The sequence below is a fragment of the Apis laboriosa genome, unplaced genomic scaffold (assembly GCF_014066325.1).
Source record: "Apis laboriosa isolate Shangri-la unplaced genomic scaffold, ASM1406632v1 scaffold104_cov149, whole genome shotgun sequence".
Lineage (NCBI taxonomy): Eukaryota > Metazoa > Arthropoda > Insecta > Hymenoptera > Apidae > Apis > Apis laboriosa.
The window spans coordinates 2,080,728-2,105,407 of record NW_025220694.1 but is presented as its reverse complement, the minus strand read 5'-3'; the positions used below and the strand labels follow the sequence as shown (position 1 = coordinate 2,105,407).

At 30.7% G+C, this 24,680-nt stretch overlaps 1 protein-coding gene across 2 annotated transcripts in view; it reads right to left on the bottom strand.

The window, feature by feature from the left end:
• LOC122712506 (DNA N6-methyl adenine demethylase-like) overlaps positions 1-24,680 on the bottom strand; it is a 173,267-nt gene that overhangs the window by 42,012 nt on the left and 106,575 nt on the right. The window contains exon 1 of one of the 2 annotated variants that reach the window (XM_043933459.1): positions 16,202-16,562. The exons of the other annotated variant lie outside the window; for it this stretch is intronic. The gene's annotated coding sequence lies outside the window, so the exon portion shown is untranslated. Of the gene's footprint in view, positions 1-16,201; positions 16,563-24,680 lie in introns of those variants that run through there. 2 annotated transcript variants of the gene reach the window in all.

Sequence of the window (24,680 nt, the reverse complement as noted above, 5' to 3'; positions counted from 1 at the left end):
TCCCAGAATCAAATGCTCATATTCAAAGAATTTTTTCATTGATAAATGATAATAAAGTTGAATGAGAAAAAAAGAAATCAAACAGTTTAAAAATCAAATGCAATAGCAATTGTCTTTAGCTAGTAAAAGTTTTTAAGATAAAAAAGATAAGAAGCTCTTAAATTAATATCGATGAATATTGCAAATTTCTATGCAAATTTTTATTTTATATCGTGGACTTATATATTTATAGTATATAATGTAATAAAGTCCACGATTTAAATTAATCGTTCAACTTAATATTACTCATCTCATTTGCTGAAATGATATCATATTAATAAAAATCACGCAAAACTTGTCGTGATTAAACCTTTTTTTAAATTCAAGGCCGGTCATTTTAGATATAGTTTTTTTTTTTTTTTTTTTTTTTTTTAATTCTGTTAATAATCTGATCGAACAAAACTGAAAATTCAAAGATCTATTCTATCTATTATATAGATCTTCTAAAGATCTATTATATCACTATTCTTTTTTTTTCTTCATAACTTATTAGAAACTTGCAATTAACACACGCGATAATATTCGCATAATTCTTTAATTCTTTATTCGAATATACATTTCGAGAATTGATCGAAAGAGTAACGAATGCATTGTTTTAAAAAATTCTAACTGTTACTCTTCGAATAGAACACTTTTTCGAATTCAAAATTTATATATATATATATATATATATATATATATTTTATGCAAGAGAGTTAATGAACTTTAATCTTTTAGTCACAATATGATTCAGAGAGTCCGGTTGCAAAACTCTGCATTTCCAATCGAAATTAATGTTGATGTTGACTAACTTCTTATCGAAGGAGTCAATATGCCAATATTTATCTCGTTCACTGTTTTTAAAACATGATTAATTATAAAAAAAAAAAACGACAAGTCAACACAATATCATTATTAATTATACATTATTAATTGTATATATAACATATATATTTTTCTTTATTTTTATTTTATCTATATGATTCATTATTTTCATTTTATTACTTACTACTCTATTTTCCATTGTGATAATTGTGAATGAATATATACTTTTAGAAACGTACAACTAATAGATATATGAAATTAAAATAACAAAAAATATAATACAGAAAGCTTAACTCCTTGAAATATTCACTTTGATTCTTCGTAGAGTTAAGAATATCTTCTACGTAACGAAATTATAAATTAAAGACTTAGAAAAATATATATTATTTCGTGAAAATTTATTATTTAGAAATTGAACATTGTACATATTATTATTACTTAATTAAACTTAATTCAATTTTACTTAATTGTAAGTTGAATTGGCGAAGCATTAAATGATACGAATAATAAAAATGTTGATTAAAATGTTAATTATGATTGAGGGTCGCAGTAATTGTAGATAAGAATAAAGATAAATATACAAAAAGCAAAATATTCCTTCTCCAACCATCATTATGATCATTATTAGATGAGCTTGCATTTTTTAATTACTTATTTACTCTTGCTATTACAGAGATTAAATTTTCCTTTCGATTATTAGATGACCGACAATTTGATTTCATATAAATCCAATAAACAGAGATAAATTCTTCAGCGAAAAGAAATCAACCGCAAAATATATTTTTCAATCGTTCGAAGAATTCCTTTCCCCTTTAATAAACTTCTCGAGCATCCAACTTCTCTCCTCTATTGAATTTCATGCTCGTCCCCGCGGAAGACATGTTTAAAGAAATGGACGAAAAGAACTTTTCCCATGGTGGTGGTGGGGAAAAACCTCGCGTTGGCCGTCTTGCAACACTCTCCCTCCAAGGTTACCCCCTTCGAGGTTTCATAAATCGAAATTTATCGTTAAGTGAGGAGCCACCATTTCTCTCGAACGAGAAAAGTCGAAATTTATCGACTACACAGACCGATTCGTGCCTTCGTTCGAAAAGTGATACCGAAAGGAAACGAAGCTGCATCGCGTTACACTGCCACTTTACAACCGTTTGGCGCGCTTTGAACCGCGCAACCGTAGCTGCTTTTAACCGTTGTTAACTTTGTTTTAAAACCTTGTCGAGTTCGACGTTGAATTATGTTCAGTAAATATTTTAATAATATTTGGAAATCTAATGTATTGTGATTCTGATTAATTATTCTGTGTTCAATAGAATTGATATTTTGAAAATATCAAGTGCATTTGATTTTGTATTAATTATTAGATTTATTGCGTTTAATTGTATTTTAATATTTTGATAATATATTGCGTTTATAGATATCCATCGATTTTTGATAATATTTTAATATGATATTTTAGAACTGCAGTATGTCTTTTTTATCGATTATTGTGTCCTAATCGATTATTAGTCTGCGGATATTTATGCATTTATGTATTAAAGACATTGAAAATAAATATTCGGAATAATTCGAAATAAGTAATAATAGAATAATTTAAAATGAATAAATAAAATATGCAAAGTATATATAATAAATAAATAAATAGATATAATAAATAATAGATATTATGATATTTATAGGATAAATACACATTGTCATTTAAGTTTTATTTCTCTAGATGCGCTCATAAAAAAATTGAAATTTTTTTCATCGATTATTGTAGTCTAGTTTTTTATATTTAAACATTCTCGAATCGAAGATAATAATCAATTTTGTAAATAAATTTGAATTATTTATTTCAATTAAAATTGTGTTGATATTTATTTTTTTAATTTCGAAAATTATTTTTCAAGTTCGATTTGATTTTATTTTTCTAAAGAAATTTTGTTTAGTAAATAAAATTGAAGAAACAATTATATTGTCCTGGAATATTGAAAAACAATTAATTTAGAATTATATTTAATATTTTTTTTTAAACTAAAAGTATGACTAAAAGTAATTTTAGATTTGCTTCTATTGCTGTGTCATGCAATAAATATTTTTCTTGAAATAATTTTTCTTAGAAACAAGGTTTTGTGACAAGCAAACAGTGTATAGAATGCAATATTTGATATGTTGCACATTATTTAGTTAAAATAATCAATAATAATTTTATGTCATTAAAACTTACAATAAACATTTTATTTGAAAAAAAAATTTCTAATAGAAAAAAAACACTTTTGTAAAACTATGTAGATATATTTTTACAATGATTTTACATATATATATATATACGATAAAAAATGGTTTTAACAAATATTCTAAATATATTATATTGCACGGCATCATCATTTTTAATAACTTTTTAATAAACAAGTAAAAACCTTGACAACACTATTCAATGTAATAATCTTATTCAACGATATATTAAAAAAGAGAATGATACTTTTTTTAAATTTTTTTTAAATGCTTATCATTTTTTAACAACATCACGTTCGGTACTTTGACAAAGTTTTAATCTCAAAGCAAGTTTCGTTACTTTGAATCATTTATATCTCCACTTCTCCCAGAAACAATACCAAGTGCCCTCATTCTCGGCCATATAGCGCTCGTTAATTCACATTGAGAATGAGTCACGTAACGATTCGACTCGAGGCCGAACGCCTAATTATTCTCGAATGATTTCGCGAAGGAAAGACATGTACTTATGCACTTCTTCTTCTTCTTCTTCCTTCTCGCTTTATTCTCTTTAAAACATCTCGCGCGCCACGCGCTTAATCCGCTTACGTCTCATATTTTTATCCCTGTCATTGGATCGATCTTAATATAACTTTTCTAACTTTTTCGAATGTGTAAATATAGAAATTTTTTATTTCGAATATTTATTACTTAGTACATGATTAAAAATTAATCGCATTTCGATTATATTGTTTACTCATTGTTAAAAAAGTTACGTAAAACGATCTTGTGAATATTTTTATTCCAATTGAAATGATTAAAATTATAATCTGGTGATGATTTATGAATATGAATTAATGAATATCGATTAATGAAGTCGATGCATATAATATTAATATTCACAAGAAAATATTTTAATTGATTATATTGCTTTTAAAAAGAGTTATTTCTCGAAAATTCAGAAAATGCATTCACAGAAACGAATTGAATATATAAAAAATATATATTCAGAAGGAAAAACATTTGCCACGAACGTTAACAGCACGATGTATAGTAAAAGGCATATAGAATACTGATACAAAGAAGAAAATATTCTATATTAAATTTAACGAAAAGAGGAAAATGTATTGTTGTATCGGAAAAGATAAAAAAATTGCAATAATTTTTAAAAAACTATATAAATTATTAATTATTATTATATTAATTATTATTATAATAATTAATAATAATTAATTATTATTTTTATATTTTAGTTTATATTAAAACTATATAAACTATATAAATTTTATTCACAAGAAACAAAATGTACCTTACGAGATTTTTTGATTTATATCATTCCATAATAAGAAAACGGAACTTTTAAATGTACAATAAGATTTTTATCTCAACGATTTCTTATGTACAATCAAATTAAGAGACAAGACTAAAACTAAACTTTGCTTATTTATATTAACGATAAATATTCATTAGAAATAAACTAGTAGAAATATAGTATAAATATATATAGTAGAAATAAACTACAATATATAATTCTCCAATAAATTACCTATAATTTACTCATAGATTCTAACATATTTCTCAACTCCTTTTATTCGACACTTGATAATATCACATATATCGTAAAAACTTATCGATAATAAAATATCGATAAGAGTATCCACACGTTATGCTACTTCTTCTTGTCGAAAGAAGAAAGAAATTTCGACGCTTTCTTCTCTCGAACTTCTATCGAACGATCCGAACGTGGTCCCTCGGCTGGCCGGTATTTACAATTCGCGACCACGGCTTAAAAGGAAAACGAACGGACACAATGGGCACACGGGCTCGGGGCCACGGCGTCGTATTTTACGATGCCACACGAGCGCGCCCGTGTCCGTGAAAGCTTCTCTAGAGGACTCGCGATCGCTTCGAAGCGCTCATCGATCGCGCCGTCGGAGGATGAGTTTCGCGATGCCGCTAACGACGTCGGCCATAGCCACGCTCGTAAACGCTCGCCGCGCGAATCCCTCCATCACGATTTTATTGTTCCACGTCCGTGAACGTTACCGTGTGTCATTGAGCGGGTCGTTAAAAACAAGGGGGGACACAAGGGTATACGTTTCAGCGTGTAAATTTGTTTTGATCGCGAGTTCGCCAATTCGTCGTCGGGAGGAGAGCGTCGCTGTGTAACACGGAGGCTATCCCGTAAATTCTCGGCCCAATTAAAAGTTTCTAATTGTGATATCTGTCGCGTTTGAAAATGGGGAGGCGAGAAGACGTGTTTCGCGCGTATCGTTGCTTCGCACGTACGGGGAAATTTCGCGAGGTTGGGGATCTGTTGATTTCGATTCGAACGTGGTTTGCCGTGGTGGAAGTTAATTTCTTGTGTCTTTTTGAAAAGAAAAAAAGAGAAATTATTATTTACAACAGAGATTTATTTCAGTTTAATTGGGAGACAAATTCGTTTGGATAAAAGATTTGTCGGGATGGGATGATGAAGTAAATTTGTATATGTTATTATGTTTATTATTAATTAATTGAATTAATTTTTAGATATAGTTAGTTTAAATATATCGATCCAATGATAATGCTCCACTCTTTCAGCCAATTTTCGAATAAAAGAAAAGATGGCAAATAACATTGAAACAATATGAATGATGATCGAATAAAGGAAGGTTATGTAAGTAATCAGAATATGAGATTTCTTGATCCAAGAAATAATCGATATTTTTTTTTTTCTTCTTCTTTGCAAAGTATCTGATCTGAAAGATTTATGACGATCGATAAATCAACTTTTTCTCTCAAATTCATCACTTTTAACGATAGCCTGAGAATTTGAATCAATAGTATCATACATTTTTCATTGAACTTTATAAATGTTTCGATCAAATATGATTTATCGTAACGACATTAAATTACATTTTAAATTTAAATGTTGCCATGTTTGTGATATTATAAAGAATAGTATTTGTTGGATATAACGATATTCAGAGGCGGCGTCATTTTTATGATCTTTGTGAACTCGGATTCGAGTTTACAAACGCAACTATCATTTAATGCAAATTTAAAAATACAATTTTTTTTTCAATTTAACAATTCTAATTTTCGTATTAAAATTATGCAAAGTTTTCTCTTTGTCAATTTTGAATTTCTAATTTTTCTACATTTTCTTTTAACGCGCTTTTATTATGTACAAATAATAATTTATAATATAATAATTATATATAATATAATATATATAATATAATAATATAATAAATATATAATATAATGTATAATATAATAATATAATAATCTATAATAATTTCTAATAATATTTTATATATCGATGTTCGAATAATCTATCATTTAGAAATTATTATTAATGAAGTTTATATCTTGATTTCTTGATTGGAATTGCGCCATCTGAATATTACGTAATATAAATCTAGTTGAAACAGAATGGAGAACCACCTCATTGATTACTCGCATTTGAGTCGGAACATTCTCTTCGTGATCGATAATTCTATATGAAAATTGCGTATCGCGAATTGGATAAAAGGATATATGTAATTTCACAATATGTGTGTCTCGATATCGTGAATTCTGCTATTCTATGATCGTATCATCATACGTTACAATTTGCAATTTGTAACAATTTGTAATTTTTTGGATAGAGAATAGTCAGATCCACGCACGTGTTTATGCAAATTCGTGTTATTATGACGGAAGTAAAGCAACTGGAATGGGACAGAAACAAGTTGATGCGTGATTTTCTATTTTGCATTTTTCGCACAGTGAATATATACATACATTTTGCATTATATTTAAATATTTAAAGACACATGCATGGATATATTGCATATATTGCAAATGTTATTGCAGATATTGTGAATATACGTATGGTTATATAATCAGTAAATTCAGTAAATTCTCTTATCATTATATAGTCGATGACAATAATGTATAGTCAAATAGCTATGATACAGTCGCGAAAAATATTCATATTTCATGTTACAGAGAAATTCATCTTATCCGAAAATTCCAATTTTACTGAAGTTTATCGATACTTTTCGAGCAATTTTGTTAACAGAAAATCCCTTCGAGGCAGAGTGGAATCAATCGAAAACTAATCAATCAGAAATTTTTTCAATTTTTGATATAATTTCATCTGGATATATTTTTCACGATAAAACGTTAAGAATTAAAAAATGTGTGCAAATATAAAATGTTTTATTTTGTTATTACTAAAAAGTTATATTGAAAAAAAAAAAACGAAAAATTGAAAGAACTTAGAACGTTGATCACATCTCCTCGTATAAGTATATAGAAATTTTTATTTGCAACTCTTTTATGCTCTATACAGATACAAACATTCAATAAAATCAAAACATTCGAATAGATAAATATAATGTAGGATACGAATACTTTTATGATGGACTATGTAATCAATGTTAATTATAGACTAGATCAAACCATATTTTTGCAACCTTGAATTAGTAATTGAGAGTTAGATACAACAATTTGTATTTTCGAATTTCTACAATTCAATGTAATTATTCCAATGAATAAAAATGAATTTTACGAATGTGAATTTTTTGATATTTTTAAAAAACATTCCCCGAAAGTTCGGGGAAATAGAATATATCATTAATCGAGATCTGGATCGAATTTCATTATCGAAGAAAATAATGAACAAAATATTTATTGTGAAATTTCCAATAAAAGTACAAAATGCAAAAGAAAAATCGCAATTAGATATGCATCGATAACGTGATATTGAATTTTTTGCCATATAAATTAATTTTTAACGATAAATAAAATATCAGCTAACGCTGTTAAAAGATGAAATTGTAAAATATTGTAACTGAGCTACGATATTACCGCATATAATAACTTAAAATCTATTATTAATTTTTTATATTACATTTTTTATATTAATACTCCACATTCGTTGAATGATACATCAAAAATTTTTAGACTGCTGATTATTAATAAAAAAAAAAAATATCATACAATTTTTATATTTGCAACTTTGAGATACAGTAATGAAAATGAGAATAATGAAAAAACTCTATGCATCCAATAATTATTGTTATATAATATTTAATACATTCTTTTTTTCTTATATTATATTTCTATATATTTTTCTTATATCTTTGTATATTTTTCTTACATACATTACATATCATACTTATATATCATGCTTGTTCTATGTTTATCGCGCATAACTAATGTAAAAAATATTTGATCCTGAGGATTATATCGCTCACAATTGTATTAAAAATTTACATTGTCGAATAAGGAAGATAGATTGGATTTATATAAATAGGTTGACTAATTGTTAACAATATTGCATATGTATTACATCACGAAAACACAGTAGAAAGAAATGAGTTCTATTATGCTATTTATTTGTCTCTGACATTGTAATTACACGTTGTTGAATAGTTATTAGCGTTTAAAAAATGGACTATGTAAAGTAAATTTTCTTTTTTTTTTTTTTTTAGAAGATTTTTTTTTCATACTGTATAAATTTTTAAAGTGATTTTAAAGTTTTTTTATTAGATTATTAATTGCAATAATATTTCTTTTATATGCTATAAATAATTTAAGATTACTTAGAAAACATTAAAGTCAAAACGAACGTTTGGAGTTAATTGAGTTACAAGTTTCTAAATGATTTTTTACAGTCTGAATCTTTCGTTGTTTCATAATCTAAAGTTTTCTTATTTTCTACGAGGATTTAAATTGTTATTTCATTATCAAGAAAGTAATTTTTAAGTTTCGTTGAAATTTATAATAATATAATTATACCATATAATTTATGTATAATTAATCTAAAAAAAAAAATCTTAAATTTATTATTAAAATATAAAGGATATGAAAGATAATTAATATTTTAATAACAACGCAACTTTCATGATATTCTATTACCTTATTACCACTAAGATTAAGTTACTAATAATATCTTTTTAACTTCCTACTTATCAATCAGCGACCACAGAGTTGGCTAATGAAAGAATATTAGAAAAAAACATATTAAAATGCTTCAATTATTATTACATCAAATCATTTTTTAATTACTTATATATCAAATATCTTACTACATATCTTACTAGATCCAACAAATTTTTACAATCTCATATTTTTAATTTATTAAAAAAAAAAAAAAAAAAATTGAAAAACTAAAAAATTCATCTGACCAATCCCCTCTATCCTTTTCTTTCTTTTCTTTTCTTTTTTTTTTTTTTTTTTTTTCACTCGACACCCCATACACTCGATTGACGATTCTCCGATCGGCGTTGATCGAACGAGGAAAAGGGAGATTGGCGAGCCACTTCAAAGAGTTCGGTTCGAGTCCTCTTCCCGGGGAAAAGAGCCCCGGCCAGGGTTCATTTTTCTAACGGCGAGGCGGTACCAGAAGCGCATTTGCATCTCTCTGTTCGCGAGCTCATTTTTCCGACTATCTCGTCGGAAATAAATCTGCCCTGAGCCACGGAACAGGCCGCAGCCGGTAATAAAAAAAGGAGGAAAAAAAAAGAAAAGAATAAAAAAGAAGAAAGAAGAGAGAGAGAGAGAGAGAGAGAGAGAGAGAGAGAAGAGGAGAGGGGAAAAAAAAAAAGGCGAACGACGGATTCTCCCTTTATCCGCGCCACGTACCGCGGCTTTTTAATGACGGGCATAAGTAAAAGCGCATCCTGGCCTTAACGACTGAAACTGAGCGCGGAAATTCATTAAGGGGAGAGGTGGAGATTCAATGATCCAAGCGTCCATGAATTTCGTGGGTCGCGCGGGTTTCGCGCCATTTTTCTCGTTTTTTTTTTCTTTATTTCTTTCTTTCTTTCTTTCTTTTTTTTTTTTTTTCTTTTTGATCGTTTCACTCTGTCGCCATTCATCGGAATTTTAATACTCATGTTTTTATCATGACCAGTTATTCCTCCGCTTTTTTCTTCCTTTTCCTTCTTCTTCTTCTTCTTCTTCTTCTTTTTTTTTCTCTTTCTTTCTTTTAAAAAATTATCAGTTGCGTTATTTTTGGGGATGTATGCCGAGTGCGTTGCGATAGCGTTGCGATTAATTGGGATCTCGAGTTGCCGAGATATTAAAATCAAATTCAACGCGACGATTCGGCTTCTCTTCCATTCGTGGAAGAGATACGTATTTTGTATTTAAGCGAGTGGGTTCTGTTTCGTTTTTTCTGCGTTGTTGACAATTCGGGAAAAATGTTTCGACAAAAGACTGAAATTGAAATTTTTATTAGGAATTTTTGATACGAATATGAAATTAATTTGAAAAAGAAAAAAGAGAAAAAAAGAGATAGAAAACTATCAAAATATTGAATACTGGTCAAAGTCTATAAAATAAAATGGTTCAGACGATTTGGCATTTTGAGTTATATTCATATACATGTTAAAAAGAATATGTATATTCGATCGCATAATATTCAAAATATGAATGCTTCAGAATTTGTAATAAATTGTATTTTAAACGAGTGGTGATTTTGTGTATCGTTTCTTATTAAATTATTAATTTGTAAATTGTGATAGATTCAAATCTTGTCAATGTGCATTACGTCTGAATGATGTAAATAAATATTTATGCAAATTTATCTATATATTTACATATATATTAACTCAAAAAACGTGAAATTTACATAAAGATTTATTTCATTCGTCAAATATTTCATAATACGTATCTTTTCTCACTTTTACGTTTCTTGTAAATGCAGAATTGTAATTATCGAAAAAAAAAAAAAAAATGCAGAAAACATTGAAGCAATAGTTTATACGTAGTATCTATTCATAAAACATTTACTTCGTTCCTCTGTTGCTAATTACCATATTTCAACGAGCAAAAGCTAAATCGTGATATTAGATCTCAGATAAAATCTCTATGCAGCGTTCAACCGTGACTTAAAAAAAAAAAAAAAAAAAAAAAACGAAACTTGGACATTCTACTTCGATTCATCTAACGTTTTTATCTGACTTCTCTGATTGTATTTATGAATTTATTGTTCGATAATTATCCAATGAATTGTTCGTAATGAATGAATCGATTATTATTATTATTATTTTTTTTTTGTTTGCTTTGCTTTGTGACATTTTTATCGAAGGGAGAAAAAAAAGTAATAAAATGATTTGTGTTTCATTCTTTGCTAATGTTCTAATTACATGTTAATATCAATGTCATGTTATATTTTCAATTAGTATAGCTATCCATCAAACAATTTCTTAAATGATATGAAGTATCATTTATCAGATTGAAGAATATACATAAGAATATATCTAATGAAAATAAAAACCGAAGGATAATTCCTTCCTAATAGAAATGAAATAAAAATAATAGAATAACAATTTTTCGATAATTTTTTTATAAGACTTTATTTTCGAGAGAATTCGATTAAAATACGTATAAAAGGAAGGGAAATTCGTTCGAATCTATTTCTTTCCTTCTTAATTATTCTATTTGAATTTATAAATTATAACTTGAATTAATATATATTTAATTAAACTATAAATTCTCTGTTTCATTTCAAGTAGATACGTAATCAAGAGATAATCCAGATGATCGATATTCAAGTGCTCTTAAAATTTCACAGTTGACTTTTTCGAAAACGTTGTATTGGAAATCATCGTTCTACATTTTCGATATATCGTTATTTCAACTTGAAATATAAATTTTAGAGAAGATATTTTTCAAAATTGACACTTTTGAAAATATTAAATACACTTATTAATTATATATATATAATTAATAATTAATTATTGTAACTCTTGTAAATAAAAACATAACGTAAACATAATTGCAATTTTTTGAATTATGCCAATATATCAAATCAGCGAGGAACCATCTCGATTTTCGAATTAAAATTTTCAATGTCATAAATATATTCATAAATATATTTATTTATTCAAACGAAAATTCATCATGGCGGATTCCTAATTTAAACATTCTAACGTAAATCAATCTCTTTTATTATGCATATGTTTTTTTTTTTTTTATTACTTTCCGTTAATTCTTCGTTTCCCTCCTTTTTCAAAAAAAAAACGTTTTCATTTTCCCACCGAGCTCCTCATTTGTATTCGGAATACATTATTGTATCCTATTTACATTTGCAAGGATTAAAATCTAATTAAACGCTCGGAACGGAGCGGAAGGAAATTAATTTTTTTTTAATAATTATACGCGTCCGATCAAAGGACAACGACTATTAACCGATCGAAAGGAGATAAGATATCGTTTCTCACGTTCTCGTTCCCTTTTTCGAATCGTCCTGAAACCGATATCAGGCCCACGTTTCTCGATCGAAAAGAAAAACTCGATCCTTCCACTTGTAATTCCTCTCCTCGTCGCGGACGTTCGCGGATTGGATTGGATTTACGGCCAACTTGTATACGAGTGTACATCGGTGGCTTTATAATCATTACACTCCACCCGCCCCATTTATTACCCGATATTACCCGCCGGAAGTTTAGACGTTTAGGCGCGCAGGCGCACACGCGGAGAAGAAGAGCGCAACAAGAGGGTTTCGGTCTCCTCTTTTCTTTTTTTTTCGTTCGACGTTTACACGGCTGCGACTTGAATAGAATTCGAATTCTTCCGAAGAAACGGAAAAAGAAAACGTTGGACGAGAGAGAGGGAAGAAGAAAGGAAAGGAAAATTTTTTTTTTTTTTTTTGAGAAACGATGGTTCCTCTCGCGGAGAGATGATGATGATGATGATGATGATGATGATGATGAGTCTTTTTAAACGTCAATCATAGATTAGACGAAGCGGATGAGGCTCGATGTGGTTGGTTTGGCCTCTTCAGGATGGGCCTGAGGGTAAAGGGCACCTGGGCCCGTGCACTACTCACAGCAGCCACTGTTAGGGCCTCGATTTTCACCCTCGAACCCATGGAAGCTGCATTTCCACGTGCTGGAACACGTGGCCGTTTATATATCGGCATAGGTAAATCCTACCTACGATTGGCCACGCTCTGCTCGATTACATTTTTCTCGTTCCCTTTTAAAGAGGGTTTTTCGTTAAGAGGAGATTTTTTTTTTTTTTCATTACGTTTAAATGAAGTGATATATTACGTTGCTCGTTATTGTGAGAAGGAAAGGAATGAGATAAGAGTTGAAGCCTTGAGTGAATGGATGCACGGATTAATTTGAATTCAAACTCTTGGAGATTTAATCGTTTGAGAACGAAATAAAATTAATAAAGTTAAGATGAATGATAATACGTATAATGTTCGGTTTCTGTTAATATACAATTTTGTCTTGCATGTAGAATATATTCTTAAACTACCGAGAGAATGAAAATGGACAAAATACTTGTTCATAAAAGAGAAAGAAAATAGTTTTAAATTATTTTTATATGGAATTATTGATTTGAATAAATTTATTCAATTTTGACAAAATCGTTTTAAGTTTTACTTTCTTTTTTTTTTTTAAGAATTGTTAAAATAAAATTAGGAAGCTTGAAAAATGATATGATATTTTCATTAAATAGAATAAAATAAAAACTACTACTGAAATGTAATACAAATATAGATTAAACATTATCAGATGTTGATTTAGGTCTACAAATATCCAACGCGTGCTTGCAATAAGAATAAATCAATCCTCAGGCAAGTCCAAGCTTAACCCAATTTCGTGTAACCTAATCTAACAATGTTTAAAATCAATAATTTTTTCGCACATTGGTTATTTTTCGATATGTTCGCAATACTCTCGAATCGTGCAAAAATCAAAATAGATAAAAAAGTTGACCTTATTTCACAATAAAAAAATATGAATAAAACTATAAAATTTTTCCAATTGATAATAAACCACTTAATCATCTTCTGAACAATCTACTGAAAATTTATATCTTTCGCAAGAAAAAAAAAATCTACTCTCTTAACATCGATGTAACATCAATCCGTGGACGCATCGACACGTTTACACGCAACTTCATGTAGAAGTTAATCGAAATCGCGAACAAGGAATACCTGAGGGGTTGCCTGAAGCGAGATCTAAACGAGTTACGCTCGTTTCTATCCCCTTATCAGGATCGCGATAAATGCTCGTAATAAGTTCTTATCATCAATCATTTTGACAGCCTGATAACTCACTCCCATTCACAGATACACGTCGCGTTTCCCGCGTCTTTTGTCGATCGTTGAACGTTCCTCGACTCGTTTCGCACGCGAACGAGAATCTATAAAAAATCTCTCGATAAAGCGAATTATCTCGAGGAGATCGAAGAAAAAATAAAAATTGTCTCGTTTCAACTCGTGATTAACTCGCGCGCCACGTGGTCGATAAACGAAACGTGATCGAAAGAGGCAGGCCTTCTTCCTGTGGCTTCGTGTCCCGTTCAAAAGTCGACCACGGTTCCACGATTCGGCCGTGGAATGCACGGCTCCATTCATTCGAACCGGTTATTTCTAGAAAAGAGGAGGCTGAATGAAAATCTGTCAACCCACGTGGCGAAACCCGCGTGGCCAATGACCGCTTTCGACCACGGTCATTCCACTCTCCTCGCTTTCCACCCAAACCGAATGAATCGATGACTAAATCGCTAAACTCGCGTGAAATTCACGGATAAGATGTTCTCGTAACGGAATAATCTAGTGATGGATGAAACGTTTTTCAATTGAGGATAATTTGAAGCTAGATTCAGAGTTCGTGATTGGATTTATTTTTCTCGTGACAATATATATTTTTGTACTTCTTTCCTGCATTTTGTTAAACGAAGAGGAAAAGATACTATTTAATGAATATAATATATCCTTTACAACGATGATTTTACTTTGAAACCATTTATCTATACCTTTTAAGTCTTGACAGATTTTCCGCTAAAATTTAAAATTATTTTAAAGGAATCTGTTTCTAATAATTTTTTCATCAAATAAAAAAAACTTGTTTCAATTTAATCGTAATTTCGTTAATTAATCATAAAAAAATAAATTTGGTTATATATTAAGATTGTAAAAGTTAATTATAATTAATCGATTCCCGCGCTTTTTCGCAACCAATCACACATATTTCCACCATCTAAGACAATTCCCCGTGTGGGGAAAACTGGGATAGAGGAGGGAGAAGAGAGAGAGAGAGAGAGAGAGAGAGAGAGAGAGAGAGAGAGAGAGAGAGAGAGAGATCGTATCTATTCTTCCGTTACGCTGTCTTGAATTTATATATGCGGTGCATAAATAATCCTTGTATTGCGAGATAAGGATCTATGATCGTTGTTTACGAGCATTACCGTCGTAATTCGTTTTCCAGCTAACAGGATTCATTTCTAATCTCGTTGCCCTTTTTCCATCGGCTCCTTCGTGATCGTCCCGTAGTCACGAAGGAAGAATCGATGCCTCGAACTAGCGATGTTTCGACGACTAGCTAGCGAATAGGACACACGACGCCTGACCTGAATTCCACTATAGCGCATGATAGACGAACAATTGCGTAACATACGCGTGCTTCGTGTGGACTCGCCTTTTCGCGCTTCGCGTTGGTCCTTGGAGGGAGAAAAAAAGGACCGAACGCGCGTACGCCAAAAATTTCTTGCTTATATAATTTCTTGTTGTCTTGATCGTGCGGTATGCACGAGCTGACTATCGCGTTGTCATGGACCAACGGAACGATTCGTGCGCTGATGGATCATTTATAGTTCGTTATTTGTTACGCATCTTGGTAAGAGAGATGATTAAACTCGAAGGTCGTTCGAGATTGAACCGAAAACTCGTTTAAATCGTGACGGTGTAAAAAACGAGACGTAAGATTTAAGATTAATTTAATCGTCAGTTTGAAATCGTAAGAAACAAGTAAGACGGGGAAAAAAGTCATGGTATTTCTAATGTTCTACTTTCCAAGCGTTTGATATTTGTATTGGATAAAAGCGCGCGAATGAGGTTTCCACCTCTATGTACCGGCCAGATAGAGGAATCGAAAAGTAAAGGGAATTAGTTTTCTTTTCGGTCGATCGCGATAAAATTAAAATAAATTCGTACGATTAAGAAAAATCATCTACATGCGCTATGTATGCCTCCGTAAAGGTTTATCGCGCGTCTGCCATCTCTCTAAGAGTTGCCTTGAGGATCCAAGGACTTCAATTGAAACGATACACGTTGTTATATTGTACATGTACGGGAGTATATACCGGTTCGCGAGAGCTCGTTTCGCGGTAATCGACAATTGAATCGACATACGGTTCGGTTGATAAAGAGCGGGAAACTCACTCTGCGTCTTGTTGTGGATCACGCAGCGATCGTATCGCGTTCTCCTTTATATTATCCCAATAGGATTTTCTTCGTCGAACTCTCACGTTGCTGCTACAACTTTTTGTCACGCACAGAGAGAGGCACACAGAGAGACAGACACTGAATCACTGAAAAATTGTTTTCTGTTAAAACACGCGATATTGTTACAGGAATTTCAATCTCGAGGAAACACTGCGCGAAACTTCAGCGGAGGCGTACTTATCGCGTGTAATCGCGCGGCTCGGCTTCCCGGCGAATGCTTCTCGCTCGTGAAACAACCGTGAACACACCGAGGAACATGCACGACACACTGGGAACCGATAGACAGAGAGAGAAAGACAGAGCGATAAAAGGGAAGGGAGAAAAAGAAGGAGAGAGAGAGAGAAAGAGAGAGAGAGAGCCTCGTGTGCGATCTTCCGAACGGAGCTCTCACCGTGCACTGACTGCTCCGCTCCGCTTGCTCGCTACCGTCAATAAGATCGATCGAGTCCACTACTCGCGAGAGATCACACTAGACGCGCAGCGATCCGCCGAAAAACTCCCGTGGGACGCTTCTCCGCCCTCTGCAGCCCTCCTCGCCTATTCTCCCTCCCTGCTGTCCCTCGCTCCTTCTCACTCGCGCTCCTCCCCCCCTTTACTGCCTTCCCCTCCTCTTCCCGCCGTTCTCTAGCTTCTTCTCCCCCGCCTCCTCCGCCACCACCCTCCCACTCTACCCCCTTCAGCGTCAGTGCACTGCTCTGTGTGCTTTGAACGTGTATGCGCAGTCTGTGTGTAGACATTTATACATATAAAGTAGTATACTCTCCCTCCCCCTCTTACTCTCCTTTCCCCTTGTCAGTCTATCCTTTTCTCGTTCTCGTATCGCTTTCCTTCTCCTTTTCAGAGCATTCTCTTTCTCCCTTCCCCTCTTTGTTTAACGCGAGAGGTTATCCCTGTCTCTCTTATCGTGGACGCGCTATCACGAATTCCGGCGGCCAGCGACACTGGCTACGTGAACTCGACACTGGTCCCGCGGTGTCATAACACTGGTAACAGCCTGTCGTGGGCTATTAAAAGCGCGTACAACGTTGGGGGCAGTTATCATGAGCGTGATGCGCGGACCGTTTGCACACGCCACACCCCGGAACCACGAGGAGGAAAGACGGAAGCAAAGAGCGTCGCGATGACAAGAGTTGATCTTCGTGAAGTTTTGAAGGGCGGGACGCGACTCTATTTCATGAAAACTGATTTCTGTTGAGTTTTCTATTGATTTTAAAGTGTCGCGTTTTTTCATGATATTCTTTTTTCGTTTTTTTGATTTAGAAGAAGAGGTAAAAGAAAAAAGTGTCGTAGATCGATTCTATTTTGGGATTTTTGTTCATTTTCTTATTTATCTTTTTTCATTTCTTTCACATTCAATGTTATTTTCATTTGTAATATCTTTTTGTGAAAGTTAAACAAATGGGCCAAAGAAGTCGATTTGGTTAGGTTCATTGGCTCGTACTGTCGTTCAAAGTCAGGCCAACAGCGCGTCAAGTGCGCGCCTCTGAGCTGCAACTCGTCACACGTCGCTCGGAACCGTTCGTGCCTTTCCGTGTCGCTCCGCTTTCGCGCTTCCCTCACCATTTGTTCCTCTCTCGCTCCCTCTTTGTCTCTTCTCTCCCTTTATTTCTTGTTCACTGTTCAACTTCTATCTCCGTCCCTTTTTCTGATTCATTCCCTCTGGTTTTCTTTCCCGATCTCTTCCTTCTCTTTCTCTTCCTATTTCCATTTCTGCCCCCTTCTGGTCATCGCTGTTTTCCTTCGTTTTTGTTTCGTTTTATCTTCGTTTCATATCCTCCTTTTCCCTCTGAAAGGCTGAGAGAGTCTCCTACGCGTTTTTGTACTTCTCTCTCCCTTCCTCCCACTTTTCTCGTTTCCCCCTTCTTGCTGCTTCGCTCCCCCTGCTGGGTTCCCATACGGAATCCCACCAATCGTACTCCAACATTGAGAGAACTCCAGCGATGGAAACGATATTCTTGCAAACTGTGTATGTATCGATATATATTTCTGCGAGAAATCTTTAGTTTTTTTTCATGAAAGTATTTTTCTCTCTCTAAGCAAGTAATCAATGGAGAAAATATTGCAAAGAACAAATGAAAATTTAAAAAAAATTGTACCTTAAAAAATTGTACTTAAGTTAGCAAATATTGGGAGAATTAATTAATAATGATTATTATATGAGCGTGCATTCATCACAATTTACAATGTGACGACTGAATGCTTTAGAAGATTACATCATAAATAGAACTTAAGTACTACACTATTACTTAACTATATCCCTACTTGGTATACCACTTATTAAACTAAATATGAATATATTCACGAGGAAATGAATAATCATTTAATGTATACTAGTTCTTGTTTATATTTTTTAAATATTTTTATATATTATATATGAGTAAAATTTATATAATTAATTCCGCATTTCTCTTTCACATTTTTAATATTTTACATAATTTCTATCATGTGTTTTTTATTCAATAACTTTTATATTTTTGTACATTTTTTATTCTTTGTTAGTTTGTTTAATTTCTATTTTTTTTTAATATATATAAAAATAAATATTTCGTCCATCAATGAAATTAATTCCGTTACAAATCTATCGCTATTCTTTCATCTCTACTTATCACTTTTTATTTCTTTCGATACATATCTCTACTAGAATCATGCAAGCCTCTTGAATCCGTGATATTGCTCATTTCTTCACCTATATAGTCATCATTAAGTGGAATAATGCGAAAATTCTTTCTCCTCCCTGTCCTATTACAATCTTTCTCTGTCTTTGTCATTGGCATCGTCGTCACTGCCATCATGACGATCACCAGCAGGTCGCCATAGCAATGTTCAAAAGCCACCACTTTGGATTCTAATTCTTTTCGTTTTATTATCTTATATTATCTTTCAACATTAAGATCTTTAGTAAATACAAAGTAACTAGTGATTAATGCACATATATTTGATATAAATATCAATGTAAAAATGTAAGAAAAGATAAAAAATTTTTCTTTGAAAATTTGTTTTCGAATAAATTTGATCAATTTATTATTGAAATGAATTATTTATAAAGAGATTAATGCGAAATAAATGAAATTTTTTTTTAAAATATCATTTTTTCATTTTAAATTTATAGAAAAATTATAAGAAAAAAAACTTAATTCTATACTTTTTATTTTTTGCAAGTAGAATAACCTTCTACAAAGGAAATTCACTTGTATTCAATCGGAAATTAATCAAATTCTCTTTAATTAATTTGATAAGTAATATCAAAATTCAATTTTCTCAAAACGAAATCTCGAATGAAAAAATTTTACTCTTTCTCGTCTTAATTTTCACGCGTGAAATCATCTCCTGCTCAATTGTATCATTATCAATTATCGTACAGAGAGAATATATCGAAAAATTTCGTAAATATTTTCGCCCATAAAATTGAAAGAAGATTTGTAAATTTTTGATCAAAAATCGATATTTCAAATATTATTAAAAATACGTATAACTATTATTGATATTTCAAAAAGAAAAAAATAAAATTGGACCACAGTTAACTTATCAACGCGGCCATTGGCCGCCTCGCGAGCAAATAAAAAACGATTGGGGCAAGAGACCTCTCCCTTTCACGACATCGATATTTTAATTGTTCCAGCTCGTCAAGGCGACTCGCTTGCATCAGCGATCGTGTGGCATAACACTCAATTAGCTGTATATATAACTTTCCTTCGTTCCCCTTTTATGCTTCATCGATTCACGTTGCGATTTCCTGACGCTCTATTGATCCCTTCAACCACGTTTTCTCGCCCATTTTCACAAAACGAGAAAGAACGAATTCAGATAACTCGTCGATATACAGTATGCAAAAAAAAGCAAAAATCGAAATTTGCAAAAATTTGTTTTGATTTGTTTATTATTTCATTATTTATCATTCTTTGTTAAGTTAATAAACAATTATTCTATGTGCTATTTTATATGTTTTTTTAAATAAGTAAAAAAGTGAAATAAAAATTTTTTCGTTCAAGGTTTTATTTCAAAAAATTGAATTTGAAAATTTATCGAATATATTTGTATTTGATTAATTGTTATCTGTTTGGATCGTAACATGTATCTGATTGACTATGCATGTGTTCGGTAATTAATATGTTACAATTGATCATTCGATCAATAGATATTTATCCTGTAATTAGCCAAATTTATATATATTTGATAAATTTAATTTTTCATCAAAGATAAAACCTCTAATTCTTAATTTCTTTTATTTTAACTAATATATTATCTCTTTAATTCACAAATTATTCTGTATAGATTTAATATTATTTATTTAATATCAAACTTTTTATTTTTACTAATTTTATTTTTATTTATGATAAATAAAATAAAAGACAGACAGACTTGTTTTGATGAAAAACAATAAACAAACTATATTAAATTTTAAGAACCTCCATATTAAAATCTCAAAATCTTGAACGAAACAATTCCACGCCATTAATTATTTTTTTTACGTGAAATCACCCGTTTCTCGATTTATACTATCATTTACATTCTAACAAGTTAAGAATAACAGTGAGATAGAAACAAGGAACTAGAGAAATTATAGGTTCGAAAGTGTAACTCATGTTAGACATGGTATATCTAAAACGGTGGGTGGATGGTTCGTTTATTAACCGTCGCTGCAACTTGTTGCTGGTCGCGTTACCGCTGTTGAATAACGCCCTTCTGACCTCTCCGGAAGCTACCCTGTCCACGCTGCTCTCCTTTCAAGGAAACCGTCCCCCTTCTGCGGTTCCGTGCTTCCGCGTTTGCCAAATCGCTTCTGCCACTCGAGATAATCGCGGTTTAGTCCTTGAGAATCACCCTCCTTCACTGCCCGTATCCTTGGTTAACGAGTCTCGTGCCAAGAGAAAAATAAGATACTCGAAAGGATTCTTAACACCTTTTATCTTTTTCTTTTCGTGTAACAGGATTGTGTAACGTTGATCGGTTTTCGAGAAAAATTGAAATGGAATAAAAATATATCGTAAATAATGTATATTGAAATATCAATGAATATTTTTAAAAATATTATCGATCATGAATGAGTTCTTTTTTAATTTTTGATTTAAATAATGTGAGAATTTAATTATAACAGGATTAATGTGATGTGAAATGTAATATAAATTTAGATAATTTTTTATGATTTGTCATAATGTGATGTTGGATGATATATATTGCGATGAAAGTTTAACGTGAAACATAATATAAGTTTAGGTAAGAAAATTTTAGATTAGAATGTTTTAGATTCTTCAACAAAAGTATAATTTATTTATATGATAAATTTATCAAGAATAGTGAATTCATAATACTTTAAATTTTTCTATTCGATCTTAATTTCGATATAAATTTAATTTGAGAAACATAATGTTAAATTATTGGTAAATAACTTTATTTGGTTTTTGACCCCGTTTAAGATAAACAATTTCAAATAGTTCGTACATCACCATTTATGATAAATTTATTACACAAGTACCGGTATTCCATGTTTACAAAGCATTCTACTTTTATCGCAGTTTAGAAATCAATGTGGGTTAAGCAGTTGCAACAGTTATAGGTAATACAGAATAATCTGTATTCTCAAGTGGTCATATTGGATTTAAAGAAGGCATAAGTGAAATATTTTCTATGCTCTTAAAATAAATTCATAATTAAAAGTATGCGTTTAAAAACGGTTTATCAAATTTATTCGAATTTTAAGTATCATTTAAGAATAAATGATAAAATTACTAATATATATATAATATTATTAATATAAATTTTCGGCAAATAACTCGAAAAATATAAAAAAAATACTTACTAATAGATAATATTTTTTATAAAATTTATTCACTTACTTTAATTTAAATGATTTAAAAACTGAATATACTGGAATTTATATTTTTTATTATATTTTTATATTTTCATTAACTTCAAAAAAAGTTAAAAAGAAAATATTAATGAAAAATATATTAAATAATAATTATTGATTCGATAAATCTTTGTTTTAAACTTTGAGACAAAATTAAAGAAAACTGTTATTTCATTAACAATGAACAATAAAACACATAATTTATTGATTTATTGTTGTTTTATTGATTAAAAATGAAAAAAATTGAAATATGTAAAAAAAAAAAAAAAAAAATAACATTATTCATGTTACATAAAACAGTAACGATGACAGATTCAATCTGCGATAAATCTTACTTATCTTTCGAATGAAAGATAAGTAAAAAACCTGCATCAAAATTGCATGCAGAATATTTTTCTACATACATTACACGTAATAATTCAAAAATAATCAAAAACATATACGTCCCTCTTCTCGTTCCAAGATCCTCAATCTAACCTATTTTTCATAAAACCAACCAACATCAACTTTCTCATCACTTGAATAGATATGTTAAAAATTCCTTATCCATTTGTTTCTTCTCTATCTCACTCGAATATCACATCATAATCAAATTATAATTTCTCAGTTAAAACTTTGAAAAGAATGTATCTTTATTCATTCGATAAAATTTTTACAACTTCCGTGTTTAATTACCGTTGTCAAATAACTACCATAAGCTGTCTACATATGATTCAACGTGGAACACGGTTAACACGGTTCTCGTGCAAGTGGAGCATGACNAATGTATCTTTATTCATTCGATAAAATTTTTACAACTTCCGTGTTTAATTACCGTTGTCAAATAACTACCATAAGCTGTCTACATATGATTCAACACGGTTAACACGGTTCTCGTGTAAGTGGAGCATGACCGTGCAACGATACAGAGGGAAGCGTATGAAGCAACAGCGATAACGGGGTTGTGGACGAGGGGATGAAGCGAAAATAGTGGCGTTTTTTTGATTGTACATTCGAGAACGGATGCTGCTTGTTGCACTTGGGTTGCTGCCAATGGAGAACATTCGGAAAGATTGTCGTATTATTGCGCGAAGGGTGGCCCAAAATTGTTATCCGGCCGGTTTTATTAGAGATGAGAGAAGCGATTAATTTTATTACGAGTTATTGCGATAATATCTGTTCTGATGACGGATCCTGGTAATGTTCCTTGGTTACATCAGCGGTATGAAACGTGAAATAAACGGTTGAGCTATGAGGTCAGAAGTATGAATCAGTGTCTTGGAAGATTCGAGCCGCGATTACAATCATGTTTCAAATATTTTTAAATATTGTTTAGAAATGTTTTTAAGAGAGGTTTGGAAATTCAATGATTATTTTAATGTTATAGCATTGTTCAATGTTATTTAGAAATGTTTGTTAGAAAACTTAGTGATGTTGTTTGGAAACGTTTAAAAAAGATTTGGAATGTTGGAAATTGTTCAATGATTGTTCAAAGAAATATTTTGAAATATAATTCTAAACGTTATCTTGTCTTGAATTATGCAAGTTGTTATTTGCTTAAGAGCTTTGAGAGAATTTAATGTAATGATTAATTAATCATTTTTCATATGAGTAAATACGATTTAATTTTTTTTTTTTCTCATGCCAGTACGAATAATATCATCTAATTTCCATTATTTCTGTCTTACTTATGACGAGTGCAGTTCATTATTGTGAATACCTTGAATTTAAATTACTATGACACGTCAGATTTGTCATTTTTATTCAGATCAAGAAATTAATTCAAGGATAATTAAATTGAAGGAAAAAATGATGACGAAAATGATATTGAATATTGAATAAACAAAATTTGGAATTTTCTTTTATAATCATAATTTTAAAAAAATATAATACAATTATATTGGAAAAAATTATATTAGGATAAAATTTTATATTAATCCAATTAAATAACTTTAATCGATTAAGAGACAAATTTTAAAATTTATCATGTAATTCTTGTGATTAAAAAAATATGATTATCTTATAAGGTATTGTTTTTTTTAACGAGATAAATAGAGAAAATAATATCTAAGATTGATATTTTTGATAAGAAATTTTATTGTGAATTTCTAAATTTTTAAGAATACATATATTATAACATATTTTATATTTGAAAAAATAAATATAAAGATTCTTTTTATTAAAATTTAACTTTAATCGTATTTTCCTAAAATTAAAAATTTTATTTAGATCACTTCTTTTTTTAGAATTCTTCATCTTATTGAAAAAAATGCTTAATAACAACAAGATCTTGATTCGAGCAGACTGAAAGTCACTAAAATAGGACCACCAGGAACGGCTCTTTTATTTTTAACTTATCTTCTACAAGTGTAAGTCACATGCAACATTATCCCAAAATAAAATTTAACCGCTATCTTCGATTTCTATTGTTACTATCGTCTGCAAAGATGATTTGGAAAGATCAAATTAACATTGCAATTTTATATCTATAGAATGACTATCATTTTAATACATATATTTCATATCATCTACAATCTTAGCAACTTACTTCTTACCTTTTATCTTAGCAACTTTGTCATAACTTAATCC